This window comes from Buceros rhinoceros, unplaced genomic scaffold (genome assembly GCF_000710305.1).
Source record: "Buceros rhinoceros silvestris isolate BGI_N320 unplaced genomic scaffold, ASM71030v1 scaffold32147, whole genome shotgun sequence".
Classification (NCBI taxonomy): domain Eukaryota; kingdom Metazoa; phylum Chordata; class Aves; order Bucerotiformes; family Bucerotidae; genus Buceros; species Buceros rhinoceros.
The window spans coordinates 26,148-37,433 of record NW_010422205.1 but is presented as its reverse complement, the minus strand read 5'-3'; the positions used below and the strand labels follow the sequence as shown (position 1 = coordinate 37,433).

The window sequence follows — 11,286 nt, the reverse complement described above, 5'->3', positions numbered from 1 at the left end:
GCAGCCGGAGAGGGGCTAATTCCAGCTACCGGGAAAGCAGCAGAACGCCCGGCACGGGCTAAGGACGGGCGGTGGCTGCTGCTATTTCCATCCAGGCGAGTCAAAACAGCCCGTACCGATGGAAGAAAGAGATGCTTGTGTAAGAGGCTGTAACCTGTTTAATCTGGGTGAATCTATTTAATCTGTTTCAGGGCAGCTCCCCAGCGGCACTGCCTTGCACCGGCATTCTGGAGGTGGTGCAAATCCAAGCAGGAAGAGAAAACACCGTCCTGTGAACAAATAACGAAGTGCACATCGCGGGGCTCTAGCACAGATCTTACTTTGGACTAAAACAAGCCCATAAACACTAACTGGAAACAAATGTCTCTCCCTGGTGCACAGCAAAAACCACTGTCGCTCCCAAGCCTTGTAAAAAGGAACAGCTAAGAGAAATAAAAAACAGATCCTGCTAGAAAAGGATCTTGAAAGCTTGATCCTTGAGTTCTTCCTAAGGCAAAACTCCCATTGATAAAAACCGGGCTGAATTAAGAACTGCAAGATGGTGCCTTTGAGTGTTTTTTTTTCGTGCTATCAGCTGAAGAACTGCAGACTCCAGCACGCTGCCGGTGCTTCCACCGCCTCAGAAGCCTTGGCGGCCGTCCCGAGCCCTCTCGGCACTGCTTCTTCCACACATGCACATGCATGTAGGAAAACTGCTTCCAAACACAGTAACTTCAAATTATGTATTAAAAAAAAAAATCTAGCTGCCAGGAATAATTTAATTTTAACTGTTCCCCAATTTATAGTGTTTGAAAAAAAATAACACACAGCCAGGCTGTGGGTTTCCAGTTCCCAGGTTTACATTGTTATTTCAAGGGAAATAAAGAAAACACTTTCAGCCGTGACACAGGGAGGAAAAGAAGGATCATAAACATTTTGGGGAAAGAAGTGACAACCCGTGCTGGCTGGCAGGCCCTTGTGAGCTGCGGAGTTATGCTTTGAGAAAGCCATTATCATTAATTACTGAAAGCCATTATAATTAATTACTGCTGGGGCCAGAGGCGCACTCGGTCCAAGGGAAGCAGCTGCCGGAGCCTCTGCTCTCCTCTCCTCTGTCCACACCACGAACACTGAGGCTCTCCGCAGCGGAGCATGGGGCTGGCAGCTATCTCTGCAATGAAACCTGCTCCATCAAAGGGGCTAGAGACCATCGCCTCCACCTGCTGTAATCTGAGGTAGCTTGTAAAGCCTCGCCCGTGGGTCCCTGTGAAGCTCAGCAATTTGTACATCGAGAGCAAGCGTTGCCATAAAGCTAAAACGTAGTGCTTGGGCAGTCTCCAAAAGGCATGAAAGCCCAGGGATGGAAACAGGGTGCTTCAGAGCCCTCCCTGTGCTGCTGAGCTGCTGCTTGGACTCCCCAGCTGTCCCTGGGGGAGGAGGGCGCTCATGGTGGAGGCAGCTCACCCTTATGTCACCCGGGTTATAAAGCCACAGGTGACCCAGCAGCATCCCTAGGGATCAACAGGCTCTTCCTGATGGTGCTACCGTTAACACCCACCAGACTATGATCGTGGAGGTCAAACAATGGGTGTCCCTCAGCCTATTCCACCAAGCTCAGCGCAGGCTTTGGAGAGCTATGCTTCGTGTCGGGGGCACCTAATGGCTTTGGGGGAAGCCCACAGGAAGCATCTCCCCGTCTGAGAGCATGCTGCTCTTTGCCTGCCCCGTTGCTCTCAGTTTCTCTGCTATGCCATGTCTCTGTAGCACAAAAAGCTCTTCCCTGGACAGAGCTCAGTCTCCTGTTTCTTATCCCAAAGGCTATGAGACCTCTGCAAGGCGCTGCACTCTGCAGGACACTTGTGCAAACCTAGAACCAGATGGATTTCTTTCCAGTTCTCAAATTTAAGATCAGAAAAAATTTCCCCCTTTGGGACCTAATTTGCTTTTCTCTGCTGGTGTTTCTTCCTGCTTTTTATGGCCTCTCTTAAATTAAGAGGGTTTGCAAACCCTTCCTGAGGGCTGGCCTGCGAAGTTTCACTGAGGAGAACTCTTTTAGCCATCTGTTTTCTCACGTTTGCCTTCCAGCACCATCAATTCCGAAGTGTAACCAAGCTCCTGACACGCAGCACTTGGAGCACCCGGAGCCCAGGCCTCCCTGCGCCTGGCAAACACGATTCACGCAGCCATCCCACAGCCGAGAGCTGCCACACAGAGCTAGACGGGAGCTGTTTGGAGTCCCAGTCACAGGCAGCGGGTGGGCTTTGGGGGGGTTTGCATGCAACTGCAGTAGCGATGCAGCACAATGCGCAGCAAGCACCCTCAGCCAGTGCTGCCCGACCAGCCTGCTCTGGTCACCAGCTCACTGGAGACCCCAAGCCTGTCCCTGCCCCTCGGGGAAGGAATGAGCAGAGAAGGGATTATTGGAAGGAGAATGAGCCACAGCACACAAAAGAGATGACTTGCAGCAAGCAGCTGCCTTGGCCGCCCTGAGCACAGCCCCATCAAAACACCTTCTCCTCCTCCTCCAGAGCATTTATCAGTGCTGTACGAACGCAGCCTGCGCCTTATCAAGCACAGGTACCGACACAGCAGGTATATACATCCCCAAGGAGCGATCTCCAGCAGGAGGAAAAACACGACATGGTGCACTGGAGTGTTTCCTTGGCAGGAGGAGTTGGAAGCCGGGGCAGCTGTTCATGCAGAGCCGGGGTAGGAGCAGCGCTGGCAGCGAGCGAAGCCTCACCCCGAGCTGCCGGAGGGCTGTGAGCATCGCTGAGGCACCTTGGGTGGTCTCTTGCTCCCGAGCTACCGCATTTCTTTTCACTGACCCTCGGACACCAGCAGCCAGATGCCCTCTGGCACTGAGTGGTATCTCCCTGTTCACAAGGTCTCAAGCACGTTCTTGGGTGCCACCATTTATTAAGAGAGGAGAAAACAGACATTTAACTGGTTTTTGGATGGGTGGCTCTTGTCCCCACCACACACCGGCTCCACGGCGGCCACAGAAGAGCTTCTTCTCATATAGATACAAGACAGTCAAGGCTGGTGCTTGGAATGAGACTCCGCTAACATGAGATTGATGCTATTTTTATAATTCTAAAAACATACAATTAAACTGAAAGCCAACAAGACCTCTCAAGATATTTAGAAAATAAAGCATGAAGCAAACAAAAATTGCCCTGACAATACCACAACAGGTAACTTGTTCTGGCATTCATCAGAAAAAATACCTAAGAGAGAGAGCAGGGGCTCGGCTGAGCTGCTCGGGAGCTGGTGGCCTTTGCACCCTGTGAGACAGCCCGGAGGTAGCACGCTTTGGCATGGCAACCAGCCTGGCAGCCCCTCTGGATGGGAATTCTGTGCTGGAAGGAAAACTCTGTTCTGAAAACAAGGGATTTCCTCTTATATCTAAGGGAAAGATGCTGAATGAAGGGTTTGATCCTGGCAATTCCTCCAAAAGCCAGAAATAGGGGGCACTTTCTTCTTCTTCCATCTTCCACCAGCACTTACCCGATTTCCAGCAAGTCCTGCTGCTCCATCCCTGCTATCAGCAAATCTCTCTCCCCCTATGTCAGCTGGAGGGATTTCGTTCAGCTGCAGCGCGATGCCCGGTCGCAGCCAGGGGAGCAACGAGCACCATCAGCAGAGTCATGAAGCTCAGAAACTGAAATGCTTTTCACAGGCCATCGTGTTCCGATTTCAGGAAACACACAGGCAGCATTAAAAGAAGTGAGCTGAAGATTTCAGCAGAAACACGGGCTGAAAGTCAGGGCTGTTCAGCCTGGAGCAGAGACGGCTCCAGGGAGACCTTAGTGTGGCCTCTCAGTGCTCAGAGTGTCAGAAAGCTGGGGACAGACTTCTGAGCAGGAGCTGTCGGGACAGGACAAGGGGCGATGGGTTAAACTAAAGAGGGAGATTCAGACTAGATAGACTGAAATTCAGCCTCGGCACAATACGGTGATCCCTTCCTCTCCTGCCCCCTCTCCTTCCTTCATCTCTGACAAACTGGTTCAGAAATCCCAGAGATGGAAATGTTATTATTACCCCGCAGAGGAGGTGTACGGGACCGACGTCACCGCTTTCATCCGAATGCAAATAACAGATTTACACCGTTGCCAGTGTGCGCGGAAGCGGGATTGATTCTCCAGCTCGCTGCCTTGAAAGAAGTCCCGTGGTGAACCCTTATGTCAAAGGCTGCCCCAAAGCTGGAGAACAGGATAAATTTTAAAAGTGACACACCTCTTAACACAGGTTTCCTGTGAGCACAGTTCAGCTGTCCTGCCGGGACGGCTGTTTTACAGACTAAGCAGGCTTCAATATGGCTTTAGAAAGCTCTGGGAAGTACAATCCTGGTATTTAGCTCAGCTCAGGAGATCAACAGGTAAGAAAAATGGTGGGGTGGGGTTTGCTGAAGCTGCATGAACGGAGCGTGTGGGTTATTTTATGAGACAGATGTCAAATACTCTGCAAAGTTCCTCTTTCAGCAGCTACCATGGTCCTAAGTAAAACTTTATCCATCATGTCCTCCTTACTATGCTCCTTTCACAGCCATCAGCCAAACACCAAATTCATTTTTCAGATCTCTCTAAGTAAGAGACTTCAAATCAGATGGTCTTCCAGTTAACAGGCTGCAGACAACGTTCACGTGAAACATGACTCAGGCTGCAGCCTGGCTCAGGACGGGCTGTACCCTGAGGGAGCACGGCTGAGAGTGTGCAGCAGAGGAGATCTCAGGATGGAGGCTCAAAACGAGCCCCGTGGCCTCATTCTCGGTCTTGGACACGCTAAAAAACACCCGTGGGTCATGTCCCAGCGGGCAGAGGTGCAGGCTCTCTGAGCATGGCTAAGGTTTGCTCAGCTTCGCAGTGTTAGACCTGGGCGTTGAGCTCATTTTAAAGCATTTCTTTCTGTATTATTATATGCTGCAATTTCTGCTCAAACCCTTGCAAGCTACAGGAAAAGCATTATATGAGTGTCTCCATCGCTCCCTATTCACTGCTGTTACCGCAGGCAGTGGGCTGAGGTCAGCGCCAGCACCTCCCGTCGGCGCAAGTTTCCAACCATGACCCCCATTTCCACAGTAAAACACACACCCCTGCGGTACCTGCAGCAGCCTCGCTTTGTCTTGCAGCAGCAATTCCATCAACACACGACTCTACTAGCTGGGGCTTGACCAAAAGCTGCCCTTGCTTGGGCACGTCAGAGTCACCGGGGCCACCTCTACCTGACGCATCAGTGTTGACAGGGTTCAGGAGTCACCCAGAATGTATTTGCATGGACAGGGAAGTTTCCAAACCACCTGTAAATGAGGCTGGGAATTTCTTAACTCCCGGGAGGAAGATGTTCACCCCTTTCTGAAGGACTGCTCTCACCAGAAGCAGTGCTGCGATGTAAAACCAGGTGTTATTAAAAAGGTGGGTTTGGGGTAAGCAAGGAAAATATTCCAGCTCAATAGTTGCACATGCACGTGTTCTGCATCTCTCTAACACAGGGACAACCTCTTGTAATTAGAGACATTAATCTACACAGACCCTTAAGGACCAATAACTGTCCCACCGCGGTGTGGTCCGGTCACACTGCTGGCCACCAGCAGGGCTCTGATGGCTCCCAGCCTCACCCCCCGGGAGAAGCCACAGCCCTCCTGTGACTTAAAGAGCTCAAGAGGGACTTGAGCTTCAATACCACGACTTTATCCCTTAAGCTCCTGGCTCCCCCGTGGTCCAAAAACCCCACAGCAACAGAAAAAAGCTACCCAAGAGCAGCAAGAATGATTAAAATGTGTTTCCATTTATCTCGCCCGCTCCAGGGCAGAGGATGTGTGTTTAGTACAAGGGGTGGTTAACGAGCAGAGAGAGGAGGGAGGGCTCTGTGCCAGCTTGTCGGGTTTACTAACGCCGAGGGTGCAGGACAGGCTGGCTGCGTTTTCAAAACACCGTGGAGCAGAGCTGTGGGGACGAAGCCCTTCTGCACAAGGGATGTAAATATGTCTGGACACAGGAGTAACTGCTGCGTGCAGCAACGCAGTGAACACTGCTAAGGCTCAGGTCCGGTGTGAGCATCGCCAGCTCTCACAGTCCTAAGGCAGCCTCAGTCACAGTTTTATATGTGACCAGAACTAAAACTCATAATAAGTCATTTTAGAAGAAATTAGTCTTGGCAAAGAAGCCCAAAAGTAAAAGGATTTCTACTTGTACTATAAGTATTACTTAACTTTTTTCTATACAGGAAAACCTCTATGACCATTAATAGAAATATTACATATATAAACATCAAGGTATTTTTATACAATAACTCTGGAGAAGAACCTCGAAATTTCCTCCAAAAAGACCCAAAGACCATCACAAGTATCTGCCACAGCCCCCTGCCTGCCCCCCTTCCTCTTAGGGAAGATGCAGCTATTCCCATTTCAGTGCCACCACTTAATGCTCCCATTAAACCACTTTTCTCACCATCTGGTACTTGGCTTAACAAACAACCCAGCGAGCTTAACACCAACAGACAATGTCTTGATTTCACCTTCCCGGCTCACTGTCTCTCTCCTCTACTCCCAGTCAGGGGAACTGCTGCCTTTTCTAGCATTATTGTATCACGCTTTCTGATTTTCTTTCCATCACCACTACCAGCAGCTAATCAGAAGGGAAAAGCATCCCTGGCAATGAGCTAAGCTTCAGAGGACAAAAATACTACCTGTTTATCCCCAAAAGATGTCTCCATCAGCATGGCTTATCCAAACGTCCCTTTCTGTAAAAGCCAGGGTAAGGTACACAGAAAAAGCAGTACCAAAAGCAGTGGGATAATTTTTTTTCCCCCAATTTGGAATGCCCCAACCTTTTACTCATCAGTAAAGACGACAAACTCAGCTTGAGCCAAACCCACGTCTCTGGCTTTCAACCTGGCAGTGCACATGGGACATGCTGGTGCTCAGCGGCAAGAGCCAGGGGACAGAGGCAGCTGCTCAGCCTGGCGCTCCCTGGCTACCACCAACAGAGAGTGTGAGGAGCTGCTCCCTGCCTTCACCCCATCCCCTCCACCCGCTGGCCCACTCCATGCCGCTGAGCTGGCTGCAAGGAGTCTGGGGGAGCACGGTGAGCATCCCCCCCTCCCTGCACCCAGCATCTCGGGGATGGCTCTCCGCGCACACCCTCATCCCGGCCGGTCACTCAAGTGATGGCAAAGAGCAATTAATTCACCTTAAGTGAGCAACAGGGGAAAACAAACCAGGATTTGCCCTGATGGATAAGGACGGATGGCGGTGAAGCACATGGGTGCTTCCAGATACATAGCTGCTATCTCCGAGTCCACAAGCAGGCAGTTTCCCTACCGGTGTTAACAGAGTCATCGCCGAAACTGATGGTATCCATAAAACAACACGGTCTGTATCTGCATTAACGCTTTATCCAACAGCATCTTCCGTTTTGCCCTAAGCCAGCCCCCTGGTCCGTATTTCAGAGCAGATCCTGTTTACCTCTGATGAGAACAAACTGTTCAAGTTACCCGAACAGAAGAAAACATAATTTTGGAGTTTTCATTGCCACTTTTATCACCAGATTGTTCTTTTCTCTTACATATACCAGAGTTATTGAAGCTCATTTAAAGATGCTCATTATATAGAGGGTTTCAAGACGAGGTCACAGCTACAAGAGATCAACCCGCTACAGTGGTACTGAGAAAATTCCTTTGTTTTCAAATGAATCAACGTTGTATCACAGGGAAAAAAACCTAATCACAAGTGCACACCAACTTGTGCATAACCTCTTCACCCGGTCAAGGAGATCAGCCGGTTCTGGTGGAGCACAAACGCCGATGTTTGAGTGTGAGAAGCTGCCCGAGTACCCGCAGCTCAAGGCTGACGCTGCTTAGAGCAGCCGTCGGGATTCAGCATGTTTCTGCCATTAAATCAGTCCTCAGACAACACGCTGGGAGCTCCCATGCGACGGGAACCCGCTGTCGTGCCAGGGCATTAGCTCATCCTTTGTTTTCCCAAAAGCACAAGGCGGACGTTTCCCCCTCCTTCTGCCCCCAAAGCCTCGTCGATGCCCGCGCCAGGGCAGGAGGAGCTGAGGACCCCAGCCAGAGCTTTCCCAGGAGCAGCCACAGCCCCATGCGGACCAGGGGAGGAAGGAAGGTCGGTCACCTCGGGAAAGGAAATTCCACCTCTCCAGCGAGGAGGCTTTAACCCCTGATTCTCAGAAGTAAGCATGGACTATGCCTTGCTTTTGCGAAGATGTGTACGGAAGTTTCCTGCACAACACCAGCCCATGCAGAACTTAAACCAATCCTCGGGGCCAATTAATCCAGTGAGTCACTAATCCTTACAAAAGAAAGCATCGATAATCTATTGAGACAAAAAAAGCCCCAAACCTTATATGAGAATACTTATTTTAAAGCTGATAAAATCTGGGTACTTGTGCACTGTCCAGTAGCAGGGCTTACAGGCAGCACCGTGTTTCTTGGACTGCCTGGTTCAGGCTGTGAGAACAGCAACGGCAGATGCAAGTCTGCCCCAGTTCCTCCTCTTCACCCCACCCTGGTTGGTGTTTCCACACGGCAAGCTGCATGCCTCAACCTCATTTTGGTCAGGGCAAACTGACACGAATCTCTTACGGACCGAGAACTTGATGTTGCGAACAAAATAATAATTATAGGAAAAAACCCCTGGAGCGCTGAGCAGAAACAGCCTTCCCATCCTTCCTGCGCCATTCCCCTGACGCTCTGGAGAGACCAGCTCCTCTCCACCGCTCAGAGCTCGCCCTCGGTCAGGTTGGAAAGCTGCTGCTCACGGGGCACAGCACCAGAGAACTCCAAGGCAAGGGCGACCAGGAGCACGGACCCGCTGTCCCCATCCCTCCCCCGGAGAACACCATGGGTGCCGCTCTGCCAGCTGGGTGGCACTGGGACGCCATTCCCATGGGGACGGGGCTGACTGCGGGAAGTGCCTCTCCCTCTCCGGACAGCCAGAGGAAACCCAGCCTTGGAACCCAGCCTTTCACCCCACGTAGCTTATTTTAGCCAAGCGTCCAGGTCTGGGAGGACTCACATCCTATTCCAGCTCCGGCTAAGAGCTGCCAATTTAATTTCTGCTGCAATTATTCTCACACCCAGACACTTGATCCACCGTCAATTAGCGCTGACAGAACTCTGCCCCACCACCCAAAGCCGATGTTTCCAGCACCCCCCCGGGCCAGAAAGCTGCCAATTCTGGCAGTATGGGAAGGGTCAAGAAAACAAACATCCTCTCCTTTTATAAGCACCACATGGCGGTATTTTGACTAGCGAGCTCAGGCTACAAGAAGCTGAAGACAGTGGGATTTCCAGATACTGATGGATCGTCTCCCTGTCTGCCAGGGATGGAGCACGCAGTAACACTGACAACAGGAAAACCGCCGGCGGCAAAGCCAGACCAGAGGTCCCAACATGTCAGCAGTGATGTCATGTCTGTGTGATGGTGCTGGAGAGCACTGAGCCACCCCATAGCACCCCCATGGGTCCCACCATCACCCACGACTGGGCCTGACAGCCCTTCATTATCGAGGACACAAGTTTGAATGTCACCGAATGTGTGTCCTCCTCTGCAGACCTTTGCTGTTAAGGACAGACTTGCAGAGCATAACCAATGATATCCAAAATCTGCTTTTTTAAAAGTATTATTTCATGAAGGTGACTCACTGGCATCCTGTTCAGCATCATTTCTGTCACCGCTGAACAAGTGGCGCTCTCTCCTTCCAGCTCCTTCGGTTGTGAGGGCCGTTATTCCCTGCAGCCAGGGCATTAATCAAGGTTTTAATAAGGAGGATTGATTACGTTCCTGGTCTCAGCACAGGGGTTTCCCACAAAGCTCAACTGACAAACCACAATAGATTTAGAAAGCGCAGAGCTCATCAGCTGGTCCATACCTTCCAAGTTCTCTTGAACAAAAGGCAACTGCAAGCCTCACTGCCTCCGAGACAAAGGCTGCACCTAAATAAACTAAAATGTAATTCCAGGGCCCAGGCTTTCCTAGAAATCACTCAGGTTTAGGCACTCTGCTTATGCTCACACATTTTGGGGCCTCACAAGAACTACTATAGTCACAAGTCAAAAGACTTTCAAGACATCTTTGCCCAGAACAATGGAAAAGTTGGCAGAGAAAGACCTGGAGGAAGGAAAGACATGTGCTCCGCATTACTGGAAAGGCCACTTGGGGTAAAACTCTCCAAACCCTTCTCAAGGACAGCCCCAAACCTGTCTCTGTGATTCGAGGGCAGAATTCCAGCAGATCTTTCCCTGTGTTTCACAGCAGACTGCTTTGTTCCAGATGCGAGGAAGTGCACCTAAAGGTTGTGCATTCTTGAGCCAAAGCTCTTGCGTTACAATGAGACTTTTCTTCCTCACCATCTCATAAGTGCCTTTGCTACGGGGGCTGAATGATACAGCACAGGACAGCCCTAGGTCATACGGCATCGCTCCACAGGGGACTCCAGCCACGACCGGGATCTTCACTGCAAGGGTCTGCACTCTTGGGTGTTGATGAGCACCCTCAGCACCAAGCAGATCAGAGGACATCTGCAACAACGCAGGGGTTAGGACAGCTACTGGCACACGTGCCGAGCAGTCAGTGCGAACCACACTAAGGCACAGTTGGTTTGAGGAGGGAGAAGAGTCAAGCAGTGCACCTCAGGTGCAACCACAGCAAGAATACTCGAATGTGTGCATGGTACCTCCTTCACCTCCTCTCCAGGAGACCAGCAAAGCCATTAAGCAAGACAACACGGAGATACAGCCATCGAAAAAGAGCACAAGCAGAAATTTGCAGTCTTTACTTGTGGCTTCTTCTCCGTACACCTCTCTCGGTGCCTTGTCACAAACACGTCTGCTTTACCCACTGAGCGCTCCCCAGACACAGACATTCTCAGTGTAGTTCTGGATTCAGGAAAATCTATCTCTCCCCCCTCATTACATTCTACGTAACTGTCTAATTTTTAAAAGGTTCCATATGTAACATACATTAACAGTCAAATTCAAATCCAATCTGCATTAAACCTCAGAAATGTTGTATCTGGCAGCACGACGGCTGCACATTTGTTCCTCATTTAATATTTCATAGGGGTTTGGGCACATCAAAGTCTATTAAGAGAAAATATCTGTCAAAAAAAGATTGCTGTAATTGATTAATGAAGCAAACATGGCCAGAACTCAAAGCCCAAGCACACAGAACCCCCAGCTGCATCAGTCAGGGCAGGAAAGAAGAGCAGACCCACGAGTTGCCAGTGCCGTTCCACAGTGCCAGCAGCTCCAAGCCCCTTTGCCCATGGTTCCCGGGCAGGAATG

The 11,286-nt window shown here is 50.6% G+C and overlaps 1 protein-coding gene across 1 annotated transcript in view; it reads right to left on the bottom strand.

Moving 5' to 3' along the window:
- The window catches only part of PDLIM4 (PDZ and LIM domain 4), a 33,170-nt gene that overhangs the window by 9,341 nt on the left and 12,543 nt on the right, over positions 1–11,286 (bottom strand). The gene's annotated exons all lie outside the window — the stretch shown is intronic.